The sequence below is a fragment of the Rhinatrema bivittatum genome, chromosome 15 (assembly GCF_901001135.1).
Source record: "Rhinatrema bivittatum chromosome 15, aRhiBiv1.1, whole genome shotgun sequence".
Lineage (NCBI taxonomy): Eukaryota > Metazoa > Chordata > Amphibia > Gymnophiona > Rhinatrematidae > Rhinatrema > Rhinatrema bivittatum.
Window position 1 is genome coordinate 55,671,514 of NC_042629.1, and position 25,399 is coordinate 55,696,912.

General features: G+C 42.7%; 2 long non-coding RNA genes across 2 annotated transcripts; one reads left to right on the top strand and one right to left on the bottom strand.

Moving 5' to 3' along the window:
* On the top strand, positions 1-23,196 carry LOC115076986. The gene is made up of 3 exons (XR_003852925.1): positions 1-53; positions 22,253-22,383; positions 22,898-23,196. It is a non-coding gene; the product is annotated as an uncharacterized LOC115076986 (long non-coding RNA).
* On the bottom strand, positions 17,984-25,259 carry LOC115076987. The gene is made up of 3 exons (XR_003852926.1): positions 25,004-25,259; positions 19,486-19,604; positions 17,984-18,103 (listed from the first exon to the last, which is right to left on the bottom strand). It is a non-coding gene; the product is annotated as an uncharacterized LOC115076987 (long non-coding RNA).
* Between the last annotated feature and the right edge of the window lie 140 nt (positions 25,260-25,399).

Consider the following 25,399-nt stretch of genomic DNA (forward strand, 5'->3'; position numbering starts at 1 on the left):
TTCCGCCACGTTCCTGGGACGCAGCACGATGCCGGAAGCACTTCAGACTAGAGGTGAGGGGCGTTACGCAGCCCTATATTTATTTATTTATGTTTGTTTTTAATATACATTAGCCCCGGCTTTCCTCTTGCAGTTTCCTGGCTCTCAAACTGGTCTGCCCTGGCTGTCTCTGCAGAAGACTTTTCTTCCCTGCTCAGATCACATCTGGCCTTCAAATACAAGCGTGACTGCGGTTCTCAGATATCCCTCTCTTAAAGCCACATCAGCAGCTATTTCCTTTCTTTTAACATAACTTCCTTGCACTCTGATTCCTAGCAGCCCAGCAGTACTTCCTCTGTGATTAGCCTGACCTTGCATTGTGTGTGTCTCTGGGATGCATCTGCTTGTTTGAATCTCTTGCTTTAAAACACGGTGAAAATGGAATTCAATATTGTATCTGGGGGGAGGGGGGCTATACTGGGCCGTATAAAAGGTCTGTACAGATTTAATTCCCCAACTCTTGTAGATAAATTCAGAAAAGACATAGGTCAGTGGAAATGTAAAGCAGCTTCCCTTCTAACTAGGATGAATGTCATAAAATGAATACTGATCCTAGGATTTTCTTTTCTTTACAGTGGTGCCTGGTATAGTCCCACATTTATTCTTCTTTGAAGAATTTATAAGAACGATATCACATTACATTTGGAATGTCAAGCATCCTCGAGTCCCATTTAAGCTTCTAAAACTAAGGGTGAACTTTCTTTGCTAAATTTCAAAACAATACTTCTGAGCAGCCCAAATGCAGGTGGCAGTTTTTTGTTTGCTCCGAGTGCAAATCAGCGCTGGATAGATATTGAAAATCATTATATGGCTTCATGTAACGTAGGTTCGTTTGCCTTTCTCTCCCTTGAATCGGGTTAAAAAAAAAAATTTGGTGCAGCGTTCCATATCTGAAACAAAATTGCGAGATTAATCAGTTTTTCCCCGCCTGTTTCTCCCTCATCTCGGGCTTGTTAAAATTCTTTATTTGAACCTGGGACAAAGATTCCAAAAAGACGCCATTGGCTAGCGAAGGCTGGGCTGACCAAGTTACGAACTTAATTGACGAAGGATTTTTTTTATTTCCAGAGAGGCTTTAATAAACAGGGTGTGGACCTCCATCTTCCCAGCATTCTCTTTGCTTTTAAGTGGAGCACTTCCTGCTCACAAATTGGGCCGAATTTCTCAAACCCTGAAGCGAGTTAGAACTTTGCTTTACTAAAGCGCAGGATCTCATTTCAAGCTTCCATTTGCAATTAACAATAGCAAGAGGAAATTCCTTTCCCAATGAAAATGGGAATTAGGCTTGCAGATTCCTATCATAGAATCACAATGGGCTGCAATCTGGAATAACGCACATAGCATTTCTGAAGGCACTACTGCCCCCCCTTCTTTCTGAGGGTAAAAGTGGGCAGGGTTAGGTTTGAGGGGGGGGGGGAGAGAATGGGCAGATAAAGGACACAGATTTTGCACCTACACTTGCCAGACCAAATTTTCAAAGGATAACTTAATTTTAATAGTCAGACATTCATAAAAACCACACAGTTAAAACAGTTTGTCTCTAAGAACAAACTTGAGACAAACTGACACAATAGATGAGCAGAGTCTGCAGTACTGCAAAATGTGTAAGAGATGGTGAATTCATAATCTATGCCAAAAAAAAAAGATTACTCAGAGAGCAGACTGAAAACGTTCCTAAACAGGAAAGGCTTTTAAAAGTCCGGAACCAGGCTTCCTTATCAAGCACTATTGGGAGCTTGCCCAGTACCCCTCAAATAAGGTCAGACAACAGAGCGTAGGTGGTCTGAGACTCAGCCCCCACATTTTCCTGTGGCAGCTCAGAAACAGTCAAGATCTGAAAGAGATGAAACTCTTTCTGGGGAAAGAAAGTTATAAAATACCGCCGGCTGCATCCGTTCGGACTGTTATTTTCACACAATGGAATTTCAACTAAAGCAAAATCACCCGAGGAGAGCATGTAACAAATCACATGGGCTTCACCATCGGCCCCAGAAGCACAACCGCTTCGCCAGGCTGCTGCACCTAAAGAAGGCTTACCAAGACGCCAACGTGTGGGTAAAGGGGGTTAGCATTCCAGTGGCTCCTTTTCTCACACAGAAAATACCTGAAGAGAAGAGATCGGCAGGTTTTGAAATATTTCCTAGAGCTGACAGAACTCTAAATGTACAACTGTTAATCAACAGCTGAATTGCCATTTACTTTATTTGTTGCATATTATCTTATGGTTATATTAAGGCCAATATTTCCACCGGATGCCTTTGTTTGACAAAAATAATCACCAGAAACCAATACACAAAGTTCACTGCTCTGTTCTAACCAATGGTAATGGAAACCACGAGGGAGGGAGTTATACTCAACCTAGTGCTCACTAAAGGGGATAATGTCCCCAATATCCGGGTGGGTGCCCATCAAACGGTATGGTTTGATATCGCAAATACAATACAGAGAGGTCACATAAACAGACTTTGTCAAAATGGGGACATATCTGGAGATAGAACTAGAAGACTGGGAGAAAATGAGAGAGGTGGAACAACAGTGGGATAAACTAAAAGGAGCAATTACAAAGGCAACAAATTTATATGTTAGAAAAGTAAACTAAAGTAAGAGAAATAAGAAACCAATCTGGTTCTCAAAGGAGGTGGCTGATAAAATAAAGGCAAAAAGAACAGTGTTCAGGAAATATAAAGCATCCCAAAAAAGAGGAACACAGGGAAGAATATTTGGTAAAACTGAGGGAGGCAAAGAAATCAAGAAAGCAAAAAGTCAGGCGTAAGAAAGGTTTGCCAAAGAGGTAAAGCGAGGTGACAAAACATTTTTCAGATACGTCAGAGAAAGTCGAACGTGGTATAGTGAAATTGAAAGGTGAAAAGATCAATGTGTGGAGAGAGACGAAGAAATGGCCGAAATATTAAACTAATTCTTCAGTTCAGGGTTCACTAAAGACCCTGGAGAAGGACTGTCACTAGTTGACAAGACTGTGGATGGGGTGGAGTAGATGAAACTTTGTTTACAGAAGAGAATGTACGGGAAGATGGGGGCTGGATGAGGTACATCCCAGGATACTGAGATGTGTTGGCAGGTCCGCTGAAGGACTGTTCAATAGATCCCTGGAAACAGAGTGGTGCCGAGTGATTGGAGAAGAGCTGTGGTGGTCCCACATCACAAGAGTGGGAGCAGAGAGGAGGCTGGAAACTTCAGGCCGGTTAGCCTCACCTCGGTGGTGGAAAAATTAATGGAGACTCTGCTGAAGGAAAGGATAGTGAGCCATCTACAATCTGGTGGAGTTACTCAACTCGAGGCAGCATATATTCATCAGGGGAAGGTCTTGTCAGACAAATCTGATTGATTGTTTTTGATTGGGTGACCAGAGAACTGGATCAGGAAAGAAAGCTCGATGTGATTTACTTGGATTTTAGTAAAGCTTTTGATATGGTCCCACATAGGAGACTCGAACAAAATGAGAAGCTTGGGAGTAGGTGCCAAGGTAGTAACGTGGATAGCAAACTGGTTGACTCACAGGAGACAGCGTTAATGGTAAATGGAACCTATTCTGAAGAAAGAATGGTGTTAAGTGGAGTGCCACAGGGATTGGTTTGGGACAGGTTCTGTTCAATATCTTTGTGAGCGACTTGGTGGAATATATAGAAGGTAAAGTTTCTTTGTGGATGATACTACGATCTGAAACAGAGTGGACATGCTTGAAGGAGTAGCGAGAATGAAAAGTGATTTAAGAAAGCTTGAAGAGTGGTTGAAGATTTGGAGCTGAGATTCGATACTAAGAAGTGCAGAGTCCTGCATCTGGGCTGCTGAGTTCAAAAGAGCTGTATGTGATATGCAGAGAAAGACTAATGCGCATGGACTGTGAGAAGGGTAATAGTGTCTGATGATCTGAAGGCTGCAAAGCAATGAGATCAGGCGATAGCTAAAACCAGAAGAATGCTGGGCTGCATAGAGAGAGGAATAACCAGTAAGAAAAAAAGAGGTGATAATCCCCTTGTGCAGGTCATTGGTGAGGCCTCACTTGGAGGACTGCGTTCAATACTGGCGCCCATATCTCAAAAAGGATAAAGACAGGACAGAGGCGGTCCAAAGAAAAGTGACCAAAATGGTGAGGAGTCAGCATTGGAAGACTTAAGAGGAGAGGCTAAAAGATCAGAATGTGTGTACCCTGGAAGAAAGGAGGTGCAGGGGAAACATTATACAGACCTTCAGGTACCTGAAAGGTTTTAATGATGCACAATCGTCAAACCTTTTCCTTTGGAAAGAAATCAAGAGAACTAGGGGTCACAAAATGAAACTCCAGGGAGGACAACTCAGAATCAATGTCAGGAAATATTTCTTCACGGAGAAGGTGGTGAATGCCTAAAATGCCCTTTCGGAGAAGGAGAAGACGAAAACAGTTAAGGAATTCAAAGGGGCAAGGGATAAATACTGTGGATCCCTAAAGGCTAGAAGATGGAAATAAAGAAAAGAGTGCACGAAGGTAACTTGCTGGTGTGGCAGTTACTACCCTTAACAAATAAACCTTGATACTGTTAATGCAACTCCATCATTGCTCTCTGCTTCAACGGCAGTGGGAAAAGGGGACCTGGATTAGGACAGCAACCGAGGGCCCCGACTTTTGCGGTTTGGGGAACAAACATGGGGGTAACTTGCTGATGCGGCTTTTACTGCCCTTAATCACTAAGCCTGATACTTTTGACGCAGCTCCAACAATGCTCTCTGATTCCACGGCAAGGGTTAAGGGACATTGGATTCAAACAGCATTCGAGGGCCCTGACTTTTACGGTCTGGGAAACTGATCAAGCTTGAGCAGGGGCAGTTTTATAATAAGGCAGGGTGAAGCGGCCGCTTCAGGCGGCAGAATTTTGAGGAGGCAAAAAAAAAAATTGCCCCTCTCAGAACACCGCTGTGGTGTCTGCCTCACCCTGCTTGCCCCTGCTGCGGCTGCCGACCCAGGCCGGCGGTGGCAAAAGAGAGAAGGGTCAGTGCTGCGGGCTGGCAGCAGCTGAAGAGAGGGCCGGCGGCGGCTGAAGGGAGGAGAGAGACCAGCGGCAGCTGGAGGAGGGAGGGGACAGAACGATTGGGGGGGGGGGGCACGCCATCTCATCCCTCGCCTCAGGGATTGCCTTGAGCCGCCCGTGAGCCTGAAGGTAACCTGCACAGTGCAGCAGATGCTGGCATAGGCTTGCTGGGCAGACTGGGTGGATCGTTTGGTCCTTTTCTGCCGTCATTTCTAGATTTCACTTTTTATTTACACTGACGCCCAAGATACTTTCTTGATCTCGTAATACCACTGCAGAAGACTGCAAAGCATTTGTTGACAACACTGGATATCCGAGGGATGCGGGGCCATCGCGCTACCCGATTTTCACTATTTATTTATTTTTTTTTTTTGCTGAGGCGGCCTCCCTTCCCAGGGTCCGCCGTTAAAATAATTCTAGTCTGCACAAGCCGCTTCGCTAGCAGCAACAGCGAGACACCTGTGGATTTCGGTTGTTGGCCTGGAGACCCAGCAATTCTGTTATAATTCCAGAGTTTCCGGGTCGGATCAGGAGAGCTCCCAGGCATGCACATTACCCTCGGGCCTGGAATAGGAAAGAGAGAGAGGAGCCTTTCCATCAGGCTCCACCAGATTCAGATCAGCTGGGAGGCGGCAAACGTTCAGCAGGGCCTTCTGTCCCCTAGATATTTTTGCCTAATGTGCCTATTAACAAATCCAGGGCTGGAAGAGGGGGTGCCCTTCATGTTCAATATCACAGGATTTAAAGCTCTCTCTAGAACATTCGCTTCCAGTCTTAAGCTTTGATTTCACATCTATTAAATTATTTGCTGGCTGCCAGATTGGCAGCGGCTTTGAAGTGGAAGTGTCTGAATTCACCTTCTTGAAGAGAGTGCTGTTCCAGGGCATTTCTTGCTGAGGGAACACCTAGCCCAGCCAGTCAGCCAGACTCGCTCTTCTCCCGTCTGCACATGTAATTAAGAGTGCAAAGCAGCTGCTAATTTTGCTTCTCCTTGATTGATCCCTTCATCCCGCCTGAGCCGGGATATTTTTCGCAATCAGGATGCGACTGTTTAGTTACGCCGATGAACACTGCATACCTGCACACAGGCATTTAATAATTACACTTAAAATTGTTTGAGGACAATTTTCAAAGCATTTTACCTGGGTTAATTGACTGTCTGTGGACCAATGTGCAGACTTTTGCTTTGATAATTGGTATAAAGTCTGTGAGACGGTCAGAAAATTGCCCTCTTATTTGTAACTTTTTTTTTTAATACATAAAAAGAAAGATGAAAAAAAATCAGCAGAGACAGGATGGGGACGGGATAGCTTGGACCTCTTCTAATTCCTGGAAACTTTAGGGAAAGGTACCCTAATAATCTGTGCTGCTTTTGAATCCCTCTAAGTCCGTCCGTCCGTCCCCCCCAGAAAGAAAGATAGCTTATTTCTGGGGCTTAAAATACGTATTTTCCCCATTATTTGCAGGGTCACTCAAAAAAGGCGCCAAATGATTTTACTCTAGCACCTGCATATTATTTCCCTTGGAGGCCAATTCCTGTTACAATTTCCTTCAAACATCTTGTGAAGTTATTTGTACTTTTAGATCCACAAAGTTTGGTTGCTTCTTGCAGCTAATTCTGCTCCACTGGCCGCCTCTTGTTCTTGACCAGAGAATCGTGAAGGGAGGACTCTGGACTAAACACTAGGCCTCTGCCCTACTTCATTGGATTTCCCGAGTGGCATTATTAGACATCTTCTTAAAACCAGGAATATTAGGAGGTTTTGGTACAAAGTGTTAGGTAATTCTGCTCACATAAATAAACGTCTTTATTTAGTTACATGCCAGTTTCCCTTTCATGGATTTCTTTTGTATTATTTTAGTTTGGGTCAGTCTCCCGGGGTGTGGTGGGGCTTTGGAGAGGCTGGCTTTTCAATTTTTTCCTTATCCTCTATTTCAATTCTCCCGTGTACCAGTCTGTGTGTCCTGTAAGGATTCAATGTTTTGTATTACATCCTTTTGATACTTATAAATATAAAATTAAACAAAAAATATTAAATCGACAGGCCTCTCTATTAAATGTAAGCACATGCGAATTTACCGATTGCCTGGGTTGCACTTCTGACGCCTTGGGCGCACCTGCTCTTTTGCACGTGGTTCTTCCCCCTTCATTAAGCCAGCATGGGCTGCACCTATGCCAGGCACCACTAAGTGGCAGGGTGAGTGCTGCTGTCACTGGCCCTCCTTGCCCTCCAGTTCTCTTCACCGATACACGTGTACCATGCCCTGTGCTATTAATTCTTGCGGATAGAAAAGCCAGTGGCAACCTGGGAGAATTCTGCACGTCCAGCAGCTCTGTTCCTGGCTCCCATACCTTTCTCCTCTCCTGCAGCCCAGCCCATCCCCTTTACCTTCCTTCCTCTCTCCCAAGCTCAGACCGTTCCAGCACAGTCAGCCTTCTCCCCAAGTTTGGTCTGTCTTTCCCACCCCTTCCTCACCGCACTATGTCTTTCCTTTCAGCCCCCTGGCCTGCTGATTGCCTTTTCCCTTGCATTCTCTTCTCCATTTTTCTTCTCATCTCTCTCCCTCCCCTTATGCCTTCTGCTCCTCTCCTCGCACCCTCTGCATCCCTTCCTTTCTGTTCTTCCCCCCTGCAGCCTGCCGCTCCCAGCTCCAGTTGTCGATGCTATTCTTGTGATACAAGCCATCTTCCCAAATCACCAAGAGAACAGTGCAGAACCCACCAGCACTGTGGAGATCAGATGTGCTCAGCTGAGCCAATGCGGTGCTGTGGAAGGGAGAATAAGGCAGCAGCACGAGTGGGACGGCGGGAGAGAGAAAGACGGCGACAGTGGCACGGCCGAGGACGAGAGCGTGCAGTGGATGAAAGCATGGGGGGGGGGAAGAAGAGAGAGAATGGCGGTGGCATGGATAAGTGGAAGAGAGGGTGCAGCTGCAGGATGAAGGGAGAAAGGTGAAATGATAGGAGACGGAGCGAGAAACATATGGTCGAACGGGGGAAAGGAAGAGAGAGATTTATGGCAGTATGAATGGGGAGAGAGCGTGTGGTGGAGGAAGCCATATTACAGGCAGGATGTCTCTTTATAAACCCACTCTAGAAGCCTCAATGATGTAACTTCTTTTTCAGGCTTTTGGCCTGGGCTCTCATTCCTGGGGAATCAAACACCTAACATGTCATTGTTCTCGCTTACATATAATGTACTCTACACTTGCCTACTTAGACCAAGTCTCCAGCAGGGCAGGGATGGAAGGTGGGGGTGGGCGGAGGTGTTTCATATGTCAACATGCTGAATGATATGGCTGTTCAGTTTTGTTGTAGGTTATAATTTATTTTGATATTATTTTGCCATGTAACTTATACACAGCTGCCTTTTCTTGATTACTACCGTTACTGCATTATTAAGATCTTATGTTACCGATATTGCTGATTTAACCTGGTTGCGGCCTACCATTTACCTCTCCAGCAGTTTTGCATATTGCATTGTATACTTGTTTGACAATAAAAACAGATTACAAACAAGAGGTGGTGAAAGCCTAGCTGGGGGAGAAAGGGAGAGCCCAGACTTCAGCTCTAAGTGACCATCTCTAATCATCTTACGGAGATGGAAAAATTTCTAAAATGTTTATTTAAACAGTACACATTTTTTGTGTTGCTTATTTGGATTTTATTTAAGGTTAGTTTGCCCTGAGTGCAACATGCATCGTCATGGGAAATAAACTGGATTAAATAAATGCATGAACAGAAACATGTGAAATGGTAACAGATGAAATGAAATTGGAATTTACGTTCTGCGATTTCTGTTCAACATACCTACAACATTTTGTTTACTAATGAATTAAGGTGTTACAATCAGAATATCCCCCAAAACTGCAATGCAGCCTGCTTGGCTCAGAAAGGTGCAGCTCCACCAGGGAATTATATTCACTTAAGCTGGTCGAGAGTTTTCCTAGTGCAGGATGCTCTCCTCTAAAGCCGGTCTAGGTGTCTCTGCACTATAGGCCTTATTTTTTGCAAAGCAAGGATCAGATCCGAGGCATTTTTTTTTTTCCAGCCAACAGGTCATCCCACAACCTTGACCATCTGAGCTCCTAAATAAACCTCTGTCACGTGGCTGACAACGTTTCCTGTTTGAAAGGCTTCCACACGAGGAAGTCATAAAACTTTGGAACCATCAAAACTGAGCTGCACCTGCTGGTTTATTCCCGGTTTAGTTCTTCACGGGGTGGGTGCGCTAGGTGGAGTTTATTGCAGAAAGCACACCCAGTTTTGCTGGTAGCTGAAGCCCACGCTAACGTTTGGCCGACACCTTTCTTTCTAGCATGCCACGGCACGTGCAGCTTATTATTACATAATGCAGCGCGAGTTCAAAGGCGCTTTTATATTTCAGTTAAGTACTCCAGCTACTCAGAAGCACAGAAGATAGTGCTAATTAAAAGGGACAGGATTTACACGCATCTCTTTGCTTTTGTCTTCAAATAAAGCCAAACAGTGATGGATTGGAGTTTAGTTCTGTTGCCAGTTGCCTCTAATTAGGATTGTGTCACAGGCCTTCTCCCTCCCCTCCCGCCAACACCGAGTTCCTTCCGTGTCTTCCAAGGACAGCCTGAATTCTGCCACCGCTTTGCTTCTCCCACCTTCACAGGAAGCCCCTGCCAGACGTCCACTATCCTCTCAGTGATCCACGTCGTCGCGTTGGAACTCCCCTTCATCTCCAAACGACGCCCTTATCCTTGACCTCGTCATTCCAGGATAAACGAAAGCCCCTGTTTCTTTTCATACGCCACACTACATTTTGTTCATTTTTCTCAGCTTTGTTTTAAAAAAAACACTGTCAGGCCGCTCCCGCTGCTGTGGCAGCATTTTCCTGGACATAGGAAATTGATAATGGCGCTGGCCTCGGTCTGCCACCGCTATTTACAATTATAACATCAGTGGGGCAGAGGTGACCCAGAGATCACTCCTGCCTCTGTGAAGAAAGATGACCTGGGGTAAGCGGATCCAGGGAGGATGGGGGTGACAGGGAGGGAGGGCCATACATTTGCTTTGAAACAGACAAACTCCTGTGCACAAAGTTACACCTGCTCCTGGCATGACATAACTCGTGTGGATTTATGCATACACTTTTTAACATCAAGAGTATGCAATGTATATTCCAACGCTGCCCCCTGGAAATGCCTCTTTTTATGCGTGCATACAGGTAATGCATGAAATCGAGCCACGTGCATACTTCTTACAAGCAAAGACTGGCAAATTCTTTAACAAGCCCTTCATACACATTAAGCTGTTGTACGTGCAGAAATGGCTTTAAAAATTTGACCCTTTATGCATCCAAATATATGATTAGCTTTTCCAACTGCTCTGTCACAGGGACTGCCTCTGGGGGTTTTTCTCTTGTTCAGTAACTGCCTAGTCTTCCCCTCCAAAATTCTATTCGGCTTTTGTATTTCAGCACACGAAATGCAGGATTTTACACTTTTTTTGGATTAAGTTTAGTTGCCAAAGTTTTGACCGGTTTTTCCAAGGTTTAACAATAACCTTTAATCTTATTTATTTATCGAGTTTTATATACCGTCGTTCGGGATTTGCCATCACAAACGGTTTACAAATTTCAAAGGGAGGGGTGAAATAGAAGGGAGGTAGAAAGAACAGCAATATAGTCATGCAGAAGTACATGTGGTAACAGGTAAAGGAGCAGTCTGGGCAAAGTACAGAAAGGTAAGGGACCATAGTGAGGTTACAAAAAGGAGGCAGTTAACAAGCAATGGGAATAGTTAAGTTCTTAGTTGTTGCTGTTAGGTGTTCATGTTCTGTTGTCTTTGGGGAACTGAGCGTGTTTAGTTCTGGTTATATAAAACTCTTCTGGCATATCTACTCTGTGGCAGTATTTACATAATCTGCAAAATCTTCCCTGGATCCAATTATAAAGACATTGAAGAGGACTGGGCCTAGCACGCATCTCTATGACACCAACAAGATATGGGAAGGGTTTTCATGGATACCTAGAGAAATCCCTCATAGCTTTTACATCTTGAGGGGGGGGGGGGGGGAGAGATAAGTTTCAAGCAGCCAAGCCAGACATTAGCCCAAATATTAAAAATACATTGATGCGCACAAGTCTGCTTTGGAAATTCCCTGGAAGTCCCAGCGCGCAGGAAGTTACATTTGCTCTCGGGGGGTGGGGGGGGGGGGGTAGCTTAAGAGCATACTTTTTAATATCAAAAAGTATGCGGGTAAGTTCCCATTCGGTCCCCCAGGCTGCCTGTGTGTGATGGGCCTCCCAGCAAGGAGCCCTTTTCTGTCACAAAGGTACCCCCTTGTGGGGAAAGCTACCTGGCTCCATTTTGGAAGCAGATTTACTGTGGAAACTCATGGAAAGCGTGGAAGTACTATGAGGGCAGAAACTGCTGCTGCCGTGAACGTGAAAGGTGTGGAATTAGGGAATGGCCACAAGGGTATGCCCAAGCATACCCCTGAAGAAGCCTCAGCCTCAGGGTCACCCACACAGTCACATACCCAACGGTTGCGTCCCTTTCCGCAACTCAAAGGAACTGTTTTTCGCCTTATTGCACTTTGATAAAATTTGCCTAATCGTAGACACAATGTAAATTTGTATATAATTCCCACCTTGTAAACACTTTTTCCTGCGTATATGCCCTTCTCTCCAGTTAGAAATTGTTTTAACCTATCCTCTTCTAACAGCCTAGTTCCACTTCCCTGTTATAATGTAACTTCTTGCTTTCTTTGTTAACTGGTTCCCCCTAGTTTATTGTAAATCGGTACGATAAGACCTTGTCTTGAGTATCAGTTACATTAAAAGAATTTAAATAAAATAAATAAATAGAAGGCAGGATTCTGGTGAGGTTACGCAAGGGGGTACCCGCACCATGATTAAGGTGGAAGAGGGGTTGGTGATCTATATGGGAAGGTTTCCTTTAAGAAGATGGGGGACAAAGGTCCTGTAGGAGGAAGGTTTCACCCAGTATACAGGCAGATTTTGTAGGGGAAACCTTCCCAAGAGACTGGCACTCGGCTCACTTAGGTGCCAGACCCTCTCACATTGTGTGCGTGTTGGGGGCTACGTGTGTAGAATTTATGTAGTATGTAGTATTTATGTAGTATTATGTAGTATTTATGTAGTATGTAACACAGTTATGCGCATAAGAATGTGCGCAGAGCTCCAGCCTATTTTATCACAGCCATTCACATGCATTTAAATAGCTTAGAAAATTACCCCTAAGTTTACACCTTTCCTCCCCAACCTAAACATGCCCCATGGAATACCTTCTCTCAGAGGGCCTAAAACTCATGCGCATGACACAGTACATGACAGCAGATAAAGACCAAGAAGGGCATCTGGTCTGCCCAGCAGCGATCTTATGCACATCTACCCAAATGAGATCATATTTCCACAGGAAACCCAACCCCCCAAGTCCCATTGGGTCCCCTTCAGGGCTGCAGTTGCCACTCTGTGCATGTTTCCCCTTGCCTTCCAGGCAGCACAATGCAGCCACGGCACTGCTGCCTTGGGCCGCTACTGTCGCTCAGTGAACGTTCCCCGATACCACGATTGCAATTTTCTTGCCAATGTGTTGAACATTGTGGAACAGCGCGTGTGCTTCCACTTTTCAGAAAGCCAATTCACAGCTGCCCTCCCTTGTGTCTATATTCTTGTGGATCAGCACAAAGCATAATGCAGGTCTTACATGCAGACGTGGCCTTCTATAACAAATTACCCATGCAATTTCTGGGTGAGTAAACTTACATAGATATGTCATGTCTGTATGTACGTTTGCCCGCATTGAGTGGAGGTATTCCTGGGAGCGGAGTTGGGGAGGGATTCGAATTTACCTGCATGCTTTATAAAAAAAAAACAAAAAAAACCCAGCAATCCGGGCGCTACTTTTCAGGAAATATTTGTGCGCACAAAATAACCAGTGTAACTTGTGCAGGATAGTTTTGGCAGACTAAATTTCAAAGCTTTGGTTTAACTTCATGCGTTTTTCCGGACTTTCTTATGCAGGCTGTTTGAAGATTACCCTCCCAATATATCTGTCATTGGAAAGCTAGTACTTGATAGTCAATGATCATTAATGTATGGATTCCCAAGGACCGTAAACTAAGTCCCCAGCACTGCAAGGAGACTGTTTAGGAGTTTGCTGATATGATTCTGACACACAAGACTACCCATGTGCATAGATACACAAGACTTTGAAAAAAAAAAAAAAAACACCAAAAAAACTAATTAACCGGGAACATGATTGACTTACAAGCTGAAGCTACTGCTGTCTGCTTCTCCACCCTTGCTTCAAAGGCAAATAAGGAACAGGAAGCACAACTTTTTAAAAGCAAAGTGCTTCAGTGCCCCAGGAAAGTGCATAATTCTCTGTTCTGTGCACTTCTAACTCTGCTCGTTTGTAAAAAGCTGGCGCCTGTATGCAGTTCTCAGAACCACACCAAGGGTGGAGATGGTGGAAAAATGTGTTTTGAAAACGTGAGAAGGAAAAAAGACTTGCTCCCAGCCTGGCCTCTGCGCTCAGGCAGACAGGTCTTTCTTTTTCAAGAGTTATAGACCTGCTGTTGAAACGTTGTAAACAAGATGATGAGAAAGAAAGACGCCACAAGCTAAGGCAGAAAAACAATTACATTGATTAACGGAAGGCATAGGTAGCAAACCATGAGACAAAAAAGGGTCGCTAGCACCTATTCAGACCTTGCTGTTGTAATACAATGTTGAGTTAAAATTGCAGGTTAAGATTTAGGCAATAAGCATCGTATTTCTGAGAAGTGAACATAAAAATGAAGTGGGGGGGTCTACCCAGTACTACGATCCTATCCCTACTATCATTACCTAAGTAGTGGTACCATCCACATGAGTAACCAACGGATCATGAATTCTAAGCACAGAGGTGTCAATATTAAGAGAGTTTGCCGAGTAGCTTTCGGAGTTAGCTGGACAAATCCCAGGTTTTGGAATCTCCCTTGCTTACCAGCTAAATTTTAATCAGCCAAATCTGTGCCCGCACAAATTTTACTGGATAAAGAGAGCGAGCACTGTAGGCGTTCCCGGGGCATCTTTTCACTTTGGCTAGTGCTCATAACCAGCAGTAGCCAAACAAATTTACCCCCCTAACTCCGGTCAGTCAAATAACTGTCCTATAGGTAACTGGAAAACGAAGATCTATAAAAGGTAGCTGGCTGAGTGGCACTTGATTCCCCGTCCTCATAAAAAACATAAGACTTGCCATGCTGGGTCAAGACAGTGGCCAACCCAGGTTGCATGTACATGGCAGCTCACATAAACCACATCTGATTTCTATTACTCACGCCCAGGGGTAGCAGTAGCTTTCTTTAGTCTACCTGGTTAATAATTTGTTGTGGACTTTTCCTCCAGGAACTTGTCCAAACTTTTTTCAAACCCCACTATGCTCGTCGCCTTGATCATGTCCCTCTGGCTACAGATTCCACAGCTTGTCAGTGCGCCGAGTGAAAAAGTACTTTCTATGATTTGAATCTTCTGATTTTTAGTTACATGGAGTGTTCCTTCATTTTATTGTTATTTGAAAGGGTAAATAACCGTCCTTTATTTACCTCTGCCATCCCACTTCTGTTATGACCCTCTCAGCTGTCTCCTTTCCAAGCTGAAGAGCCCTGGCCTGCATAGCCTCTCATCATAGGAGAGATGTTGCATTCCCTTTATCATTTTGTCGCCCTCCTCTGCACCTTTTCTAGTTCCGCTATGTCTTTCTTAAGGTGGGAGAAGACCAGAACCGCACACAGTACTCAACGTACGGTCGCATCATGGATTGATACAGGAGGCAACACATCAGATTTTCCATTTTATTCTCTATTCCTTTTCAGATCATTACTAACATTCTATTTGCTTTCTTGATCATTGCCGTGTACTGAACCAAGGATTTCAATGTACTGTCCACGAGGGCTCCCAGGTACTTTTCCAGAGTAGTGACGCCAAATACAGATCCCAGCATTGTATATCTGCAGTTAGGATTATTTTTCCCTACGTGCATCGCTTTGCACTTTTCCACATTAAAATTCACCTGCAATTCAGTTGCCCAGTCACCTAGTCTCACAAGGTCTTCTGCAGTTCCTCACAATCCACTGCCGTTTTATAATATTTGAATAATTCTGTGTCATCTACATAACTGATCATCTCACTCATTCCCTTTTCCAGATCATTTATAAATATGTTGAACAGCACATGTTCCAGTATCAGTCCCTATGGTACTCCATTAAGAACCTCTCTCTATTTGTAGAACTGACCATTTAGTCCTACTCCGATTCCAGTCTTTTAACCAGTTACCAAGCTACAATAGAATACTGCCTTCTGTCCCACTACTTTGCAATTTCCTGAGGAGTCTATCATGGGGCAATCTGTCAAATACCTTCTGAAAGTCCAAATACACTATATGAACTAGCTCACCTTTATCTACATGCTTGTTTATACCTTCCAAAAATTCTAGAATTTTGGTCAAACAAGACTTCCTCTTGCTAAAACCATGTTGACTCTCTCGCATTACATCATGTCTATCTATATGGTCAGTGATTTTGTTTTTAAGAATGGCTTCTACCATTTTGCCCAGTACTAACATCAGGTTCATTGGACTATAATTTCCCAGATTACCCCTGGAGCCCTTTTAAAAAATTGGCATCCTATTGGCCACCTTCCAGTCTTCAGGAATCAGGGTTGTTTGAAATGAAAGTTTACAGATTACTAGTAACATGTTAGAAATTTCATGTTTTAGTTGTTTTAGAACTTTGGGATGTATGCCATCTGGTCCCAGTGATGTGTTACTCTTTAGTTTGTTAAGCCGATCTATTACATCCTCCATTGTCAGAGATTTGTTTTAGTTGCTCATAATCTCCAACATTTATTTATTTAAAAATAATTTAATTATTTCATTGATAAAAAGAATCTCCCTAAGTGATGTACAACACAAGTAAAACAATAAATCACATTCAAAGGTACGATACAACAATAGATTGTATTCAAGAATATAGTACAACAGCAGCTCATACCTCTTCTTCAAATCTCTTAACACTCTTCTTCCTCTGTACCCTCACATTAATCAATTTTGAAAAGTTGTCCACTCATTAATTAATAATCTGGGACAGGTGTCATTCACCACATTTTCAGCTGTTTCCAAAAAATCAATAGGTCCTCCTCTCCCCTCAGAAGCAGATTAAGGCCATTCCAAAGGCTAGGGATATTTGAAGAGAAGGATCTATTTTGCAGCTTCAAGTGCCAAAAAGCTTTAGCCACTGGGAGCTGCAATAGATAAGTATGTTTCAGGGATGGATGTTCCCAACATCATCCTCCATAACAGAGGAGTTGCTAGGTATGTAAAAGACCCAAGGCACTGACCGACAAGCCTTCCGAACTCCCACTGAGATTTTGATAAACAACTCTGATATCATTCAATATATTCTTTTCTCCTCCTCACCCCACCTCCATTTCCCCTCTCTTCCTCTCCCCTAACCTACCAGATCTGGGAATTCCATATTCTTCTCCCTCTCATCCCTGAGTCTGCACTCTCCTTCTCCACTCAATCCCCATTCCCCACTCATCCAATCTGCAAGTTTTATTTTCAAGTTCTAAATCTGGGTGTGCCACTCTCCCTACATGCCCATCAAATCTGCGAGTCCCCACTACCTACTTACCCACATACAAAATCTCAGATTCCCCTCCCCCCCTCCCCCCCTACTCCCTACAATCTCAGAGTCCCTCATCCATGAGTGTCCACTATCCCCTCCACCCAATCTGATACTCCCTGCCTTCCCCCGAGTCAGTATTTCCCTACAGCCTGCTTCCCACTCTGGAATTTTAAACTATTATTTTTGTGGCCTCCCCTGACTTTTTTTATTCTTCCCCTCACCTTACTGTTCAGTCCCTGTCTGGTGCTGGTAATATAGCTGCTTCTGAGCGATGCTGCTGCAGTTGCTAATGCTGGCGCCTTTCCTTTGCTATTGTTTGATGCTCTTCAAGAACATATTTTTTGAACCAAAGGGCTCTGTATTTACAGAACGCCCCCCCCCCCCCAAAGTATATTTTGGGATGTTGGGTATTTTGTGTGATTTTTAAACAAATTTCCACACCTCATTCAAACTTGTAACCCTTGAAATTCCTTTTAATTTTTTTCTAATTCCCTCATTCTATTACAGTCTCCCTTTTTAAAGTTAATGTCCTCTAGTAATTATATCAAATTGATTTCATTATGACCGTTATTGCTTATCGGCCTCACCATAATTCCCCTCAAGCCAGGTCATGCATTCCACTGAAGACTGGATCTAAAGTAGTTGCCCCTCATTAATTCTAGGACCAGCTGATCCATGAAGCAGTTATATATGGCATAAAAAAACTTAACCTCTCTAGCATGTCCCGATAAGACATTGATTCAGTCAATGCAGGGTGATTGAAATCTCCTATTATTACAATGCCAAATGTATTTGTTTTGTAAATTTCAGCTAGCATTTCACAGTCTCTCTCTTCATTTTACCAGATGGTAGATAGTATACCCCCTACTGCTATACTCTTAGCTGACAGACATAGAATTTCTATCTATAGGGATTCCACACTGCATTTTGTTTTCTACAGGATTTTTATCACTCTTGACTCGATGCCATTTTTACATATAGTGCCACCCCTCTACCAATTCAATATGCCCTATCACTGATATTATTTATACCCTGGTATCCCAGGGTCCCATTGGTTATCCTCCTTCCACCATGTCTCTGAAATGCCTATAATGTCTCTATCCTTGTATAATGCCATACATTCCAACTTGCCAGTTTTTCTCTTCAGACTTCTGGCATTCATATGCAGACATTTTATGTATGCTTTTTATTTGTACTTTCATTATTCCTCCTGCCTCCCAGGATGAAAATAGGATGATCATGTGGACCAGTAATTCTCAGGTTCCCTACCCCATCCTTTACCTTCCAAAACAGTTGTGACTAGGGCTGCCAACTGACTCCAAATTTTCAGGAACAGGTGATCCAATCCTGGTTTTACTGCACTGCATGTCTAAAATTAAGAGAATGCAATAGGGAAATCAGAACTACAGGTTCCTGCAAATATCAGGACTGAGACAACCTGTTCTGAAAATCTGGAACTAACTAGCAATCTTAATTCTCATTCCCAAACCCCCAAAAGTATCCTTGAAGCCCAGTGGGAGGAGAGGCTCTTGACTTCATCCCACTGGGCTGATTATTAGAGGCAGAAGCAGCTGACAGCCCCTGGCATTCATTCACTTCACTCTGGGTGAATAGGCCAATTCCCATTCTGAACTTACACCAGAATTCATCAAGCCACAATGTTGTTTTCGTGGGAGAGGTCCCTTTATCGTGGGGAGAGGGGCAGTGGCACCATGATAGTGAGCTCCTCCCCTGAAAAAGTATCACAGCTTGATGGCGCATTCTTTTGTCTCACGGCAAACCACTGCTGGACAAAATATGGCTGTGGCCCTTTAGGTATGGCGGCGGCCCCAACCTCAAGGGAGAGTCATTGTCTTAAAGGGCTACTGTCAAAAAAAAAAAAAAAGGAAGTTGAGCAGGGGTCAGGGCAGACACCCGTCTCAACCCTGGGCTACCACTTGAGGTGGCCCCCAAGCCCCAAAAGTATAAAAATGCATGTAGTGCCATGCTCAGCGACAGCCCCTCGCTCCCCCAACTCTGCTTTAATTATATTGATACTCCCACACCCCCCCTTTTGGAGGTCCAAAAATTACATCTCAACACCTGAGTCTCCGATGATGCTCATGTATGAAAATATTTTGAGTAAGATCATGCCTAGCTGACTAGATCTAAGTTACTAACAGATTGTTTTTCTGTGCTCATATTCAATACTCTCCAAGACACTCATTAATACAAAAATCAATATTTTTAGTTAACTGTTAAAGCATTATTTTCATAAATGGTAATACGGCCAAGTTCAAAGGCAAAGCACGTTCAAACAGCATTGTCTGAATTATCAGGAAGCTACTCGCCCTATAAAAATGTTGCTAGCAGTGGGGTTTGACAATTTCTTGGTTTTGATTGCATATATTACCACCCTTAACATAAGGCTTGGGGGGTAACCTGAGCGGAGCGTCAGTTACTACCCTTAAGAGAAACACGGGGCTAGCCTGCATGGTGCCGCAGACACTGCCATAAAAAACTTGCTGGGCAGACCAGACGGACCCATTTGGTCTTCTGCCAACAATACTAAGTTACTACACTAAACAACTGCCACAAACGTCCTCTTTCACGAGAACAATATTAATGACAAATATTTAGCCCATTTGTCATACTTTTTCTGTTTCATTTTTATTGATGACCATACATAAAAACAATGTTACCTATTTAAAATCTTGAGTCGAAAATTACCTTCCAGCATGATTCTCCTAGAGTAGACGAAGGTGTATTTACCTTTCAGTTTTGTGGAATTGGATGTCTCAAGGCAACTGGCACATTAATATGGAGTCTTGTCATCTAGGTCACTTGTTCAAATTCAGCTTTGGTCAGCAATAACCAAAGGTCATTACCATCTGAAAGACATGCGCATGGGGTTATTTAATGCTGCACATAAATTAACCAGCAAATTCACCCATTTTCAAAGCAGACTTGCACAATTAAGCCCGCTTTGAAAACCATCCCATGAAATCTACACTATCACCTGTTAAAATGAATGCAGAAGTGTTTAAAATCCAAACGTATGCATGCAAATGAAAACTCCTCCCCCCATTTCCACCCCAGGAGCACATTGGCTCAGCTCAGATAAACTCTTGCATGTAAATTTAGCTGCATATTGGGTGGACAATTAAAAAAAAAAAAGTCCATTTCAGCAGATAAAATATTTTCCCCATGGAAATGCTTTAGACAATGACCCTCTTAGGTACAGTTATACTAAGCTTAATAAGGTATTTTACATACATCACAACAGTCATTGATGGCAGATAAAGATCACATGACCCATTCAGTCTGCCCAGCAAGGCATTCAGGGTTGTAGCTGCCATTCTGTGCAGGTTACCCTTACTCAGAAAAGTTACCACATTACCCCACTGCCTCAATTCTCACTTGAGATCCTCTGTGTTTATCCCACACTCTTTTGAATTCCTTCAGCGGTTTTGGCCTTCACCATCTCTTCCGGGAGGGCATTCTTTTCCATGAAAAAATATTCCCTGATGTTGGCTCCTGAGTCTACCACTCTGGGGGGTTCTGTGTCATGACCCGTAGTTCTAAGAGTATCCTTTCTATTAGAAAAGGTTTGTCTTGTGTATTTTTAATACCTTTCAGATATGTACAAATCTGTATTATATCCCCCCTATCTTTCCTCTCCTCTAGGATATACGAATTTAGGTCCTCAAGTTCTCTATCATAAGTTTCCCAGTGTAGGCCCTGCACCATTTTGGTTGCCTCTCCCTGTATGCTTTTATCCCCTCTCTCTCTGCTTTTTGAAATACAGTACTACAGTGAGACCTCACCAGTGTCCTGAACAAGGGGCAATATCACTTTTTTTTTTTTTTTAAATCTGCTAATTATACCTCTCTCTGGGGCCGATGTAATAAGCTCACTGAGTCTACCACAGGTTTTTAGTTTTTAGTGTGGATTTTTCAGTGACAACCTTACTCAGTGCTGAAAAAAATCCATGGTGAGAAATCCATGGTACTCTTAGCACTGGTGCATACGGGTATTAGTTTTTATAGGGCAATGAAGGTGAGCTACATTCAGGTACAGTAGGCATTTGCTTGTCCCTAGATGACCAACAATCTAAGGGCCTCATTTACTAAGCATTTTTCCCATAGACAGAATGGGAGAACAGCTTTAGTAAATCAGGCCCTAAGTTTGTACTTGAGGCAATGGAGGGTAAAGTGATTCATTTCTAACCAGAGGTATTGACAGTTCTTTGACTAATGGTATCATGAACAAATGCTATTAGCCAAACATTTTGTAGAGGCATCATATACAATAGTCCCCATCCTTTCTGATTTGAGACTATTGTTTAGCCAGCAGACTCTCATGCTCCATTTTACAATTCAAATTAATTACAATTCTATGTATTTTAATATTACTGGGGTTCTTTTATTTTGTTCCATGGATTTAAGGTTCTGTAATCTGACTGGAAATTAAATACGGAGTTTTTAGCTACATGGCATCCTCTCTTTGGAATGTTCTTCCTCTGGATTTTAGATATGAAAACAAATATTTTAAATTTAGAAAAGGAGTTAAAGCTTTTTCCTCGCATCTTTCCTGTTTAACCCCTTTGCTTCCGCCTTCTTGTTTGCTCCATCTGGAGGTATCTTTGATAGTAAAAATGTCTGAGTTCTATTTGTGCTGCTCTTTGTATTTTATTATGTACTTTTGTTAATTACTATTTTTAGATCATTTTTGTTTTTATATATTGCTTAATCTGCTTTTATTATGCTCTGCAAATTTAGTATGTATTGCCTTGCATTTGATTTTTTTAACCATTGTGATTTATTGTACAATATCAATAAAAAGAAAAAACTACATTTTTTAAATCAGGCTTTTAATAATTTAGATTGAATGCCTTTTATACTTTTACTATAATTTCAGTATTTTTGATACAGGATACTGGTTATTTTACTGTTCTATTTATTATTGTATTTTTGTGTACTGATGTTAGTTGCTTAGCATTTGTAAACCACTTCGATGTAAACTTTAAATTTTAAAGTGCCTGGTAGCTTGCAGATCCATGGTATTTTGTACCTGCAGACTTACATGCTACTTTTCAAAGAAAAACTTCCCATGCAAAATACATGCAGGGATTTCAAAATGGTGTAAGTGTCATACTTTCCCTTCTCTATTCTACTCAATACACGATATTATTTTAGTTAATTTTATTGTCCTTTCATTTTTCTTATTACAACTATTTGTCACAACAATTCTATTTAATGTTTTAAATAGTGAATGTTACTTTGCAACCTGTCCCGGATAATATCTTTGTAGGATGCGGTATATAAGACTTTTAAATATATTAATAAATCGCCCTCAGCTAAAAGGGTGTGAAAGGGAGAGCATAGTTACCCAGGCAAATTCCTTTGAAAATTGGTCTCCTAGAGAACGATATTCAGTCATCTGGGTATAGTCATCAGGGGCTGAAGATTGCCCTTCTGCTGAAAATAAAAACATCTGTGCTGTCAAACATACCTGGTATTTTTACCTGAATCTGCAGGTAAACCAGTAACTGGTGGTGCTGCTGGCTTCCAAATTTTCAAAGAGAAATTCCTAGGAGATCTCCTATGAAAATTCGCTTGGAGGCTCATGGATACAAGTATCCAAGCGCTTGCAAATCCCGCAGAAACGGTAAGACTTTTCCTCTGCATGTGCTTTCTACATGTATGTATTCTCAGACAGATTTCCATTCTTTGTCACAAGGAAAAGAACGTGCCTCAGAATGTGACTATGTAAACATTTCCAAAATCTTTCATGTTTGCTGTATAAGCATGAAATTAAAGCCCACGTGGTAAAGTTGGCTTGAACTGCTGTACCTTTCTGATCTGAAGCCAACCCTCATTAGAACATGGTACAAGCAATCATTATCTAAATTGTGGATGAGTTAATACAATGTGCAGAACTTGGAGGGAAACACACTACACATTGGCCGGAAGGTAACATTTTCAGGCCTCCTTTACCATGAAAAAACTAAAATCGTTTGCAAAATAATTATAATTCAATTTTTTTTCCATTTAATTCTTCTGGAAAATTACACTATACATACACTGACCTGACATTGTCAGCCAACCTACTTCTCAAGTATATAGAAAACAGATTAAAGGATAATCTTAAGAATTGCTTACATTCTGCAATTTTCCAATAGGTGGTCAAAGCGGTCAAGTCCATTATGAACAACAGAATGCCACAAAATGTGAAGGATAAAGCAAGAATAGAGATGTGCTTATGGAGAAATTCCATATCAAATCACAAAAGACTCAAACACAGGGAACTCAATGTCACATCACAAGATTAAAAATAACTTTCAGGATTGTCTAACCATAGCTCTGTATGATTTCTACAATGCTCCCCTTGCATCTCCATCCCATTACAATATGCATGACTCTCATTCTCTCTTCTAAAATGCAAAATTGCTTGGGTGATGTTAGTCCCCTATAGGAAAAAAAGCAGGGAAACCAAACTGAGCTATTGTGGGCCCTAAGGTCAGCATGAACTAAGGGCAAAAAACCCAAAATGCCTTTAAACACTTCCGTCTCCCAGATAGCCTCATTTGCATACTGTCCAACACTTGTTATCCCTGACTCCCCCAAAAGAAAAAATGGAGAAAGCCACAGTGCTCACACCTTCCTGTGCTTCTCAGAGATCATCAGAGCAGTGAAATATAGGTACTGCTCACCCCAAATTCTCGATAGCTGTGTGAAGCCGTGATTGGCAGCAATATGATGCTACATATACTGCATGTCCTCTAAACCCTGCAGAACAGCTGATGATGTCATCCTCTGCCCCATTTCCTCCCAACCTTATTCTAGCACTGCAAACGGAGCTACTCCAATGACAGGAACATATGGGAGTATGGTAAAGTGCAGACCAAGGAGCCCAAGCTGGTCTAAGTCTGACTAGGCCTCACCACGTGTTTAATGTGAAATCTCAAGCAATGGCAGGTTCCCAAGGGTACTGACTTTTTTTTTTTTTTTTTAATGATAGTCAGGGTCCATACCATACAGGATGGGTCATTTGTCAAAAATCTATAAAGGTCAGACTGGGGGAGGTATCAGAGTGCAGCCTCTCCTAGTTTGTTGGCGACATGAGTATTCTCTAGGGTGGCTCTAGAGATGTCTTAGACACAGTTATAGATATCTGGAAGGGGGAAAATTGAGGAGTGTTTCCTCATGGTTCTGTGATTTGTGTCATCAATATCGTTTGCTGTATTATGTTTGCTTGTCTGTTATCGGCAAAGTTTCATATTGTGTCTGAGGATCACTCAATAAAAATTGTATTACAAAAAAAAAAAAAAAAAAATCTATAAAGGTGGCTGCTTGAGTCACTAAGGGGAAATGTCCAGAGGACATCTGTCAGAAAGCAAGAGTATTTCTTAGGGAAACTGAAGCCTCAGGGATCCCTGCTACATGATGGCCATCCAAATACGAGAAGTATTCAGTTGTGAGGGTCTTCTAGATACTGGTTACGAGGTGACTCTAGTCACTTAGAACTTGTTTAAAAAGCTTCCTTAGAGAGAGTAGGTCCACTCCGATAGTAGTCCTGTGCATTGTGACCCTAGGCGCAGGAGCCTATGGAGGTCAGAGATAATGCCTGGCTTGCCACCGATACAGAAATGCCAGTGAAGCACCCAGTTCTGACCAGTACGAGTTCTGGAGAGTAATTCCTAATTAGAAATGACTCCTCATGAGGCTGTCACCAGTTCTTGATTATGTAAATGAGGTCATGTGAACTCAGGTTAGACACCCTCTCTAATTCAGAAGAGTGGTTCGGGGGGGACGGACCCGTAGTTCTTGCTCCATAGAGCAGATACTACACTCAGAATACATTTCCAGAGGTCGGCAGATCACTCTCTACTAGTACTTCAGTACAGACAGGCAGAAGAAGGGGAGACAATGACAATGTTATCCTCTTGAAAAAGTAGACCATACTCAGCACTGTCCTAATTACCGACCGAATGGAGATTTGTCTCAACCAAGCTCCACCTCCAACTGACCAGCTCAGGAAGTAACTCCACCTGTAACCAAAAACAAACACCTGGTACTCTCCAGGAAGCTGACCAACTGGAGTGGAGATGTCCATTTCAGTGTATGTCCACACAAAACATACTGATTCTCAGAAATGAAGACTCCTTTAGTGAGTCTCTCTCTTGCAAGGTGAAAAGTAAGAAGATAGAATTGGATGCAGTAAAGCACCATAATATCCTGGTAGAGATACCTGGACAAGAAGCTATGTTGCAAGTGGGAATATGTACCTTAATGCTGAAGCTCGGTGATAAAAACTTCACACATGACTTCTCCATAATCAGGGGTTCAGGTTCACCAAAGTATTTGGGCTCAGACTGTCTCATCAGACTGGGAGTCTATGTCGACCTGGTGAATGCCGTCTGGAACCGATTGGAAGATGATCTGGTAAGCAGCCCCAACGTTCACAAGTTACTCAGGTCCAGCCAGGCAGCACCATAAGTATGTGAAGTGGGGAGCACGTCAAAAGCCCATTTTCCTAGCCGTATACAAAATTATCCTGTTAAAATCAGAATAGCCAAAGGTCAACAAATGTTAGACAACTTGGTTTCTTGTCTCTGAACAACAGCTTTCTAGAATCTGGGTTGTCTGTGGGAGCCACACCTTGTACGGAGGTTTCAGACACA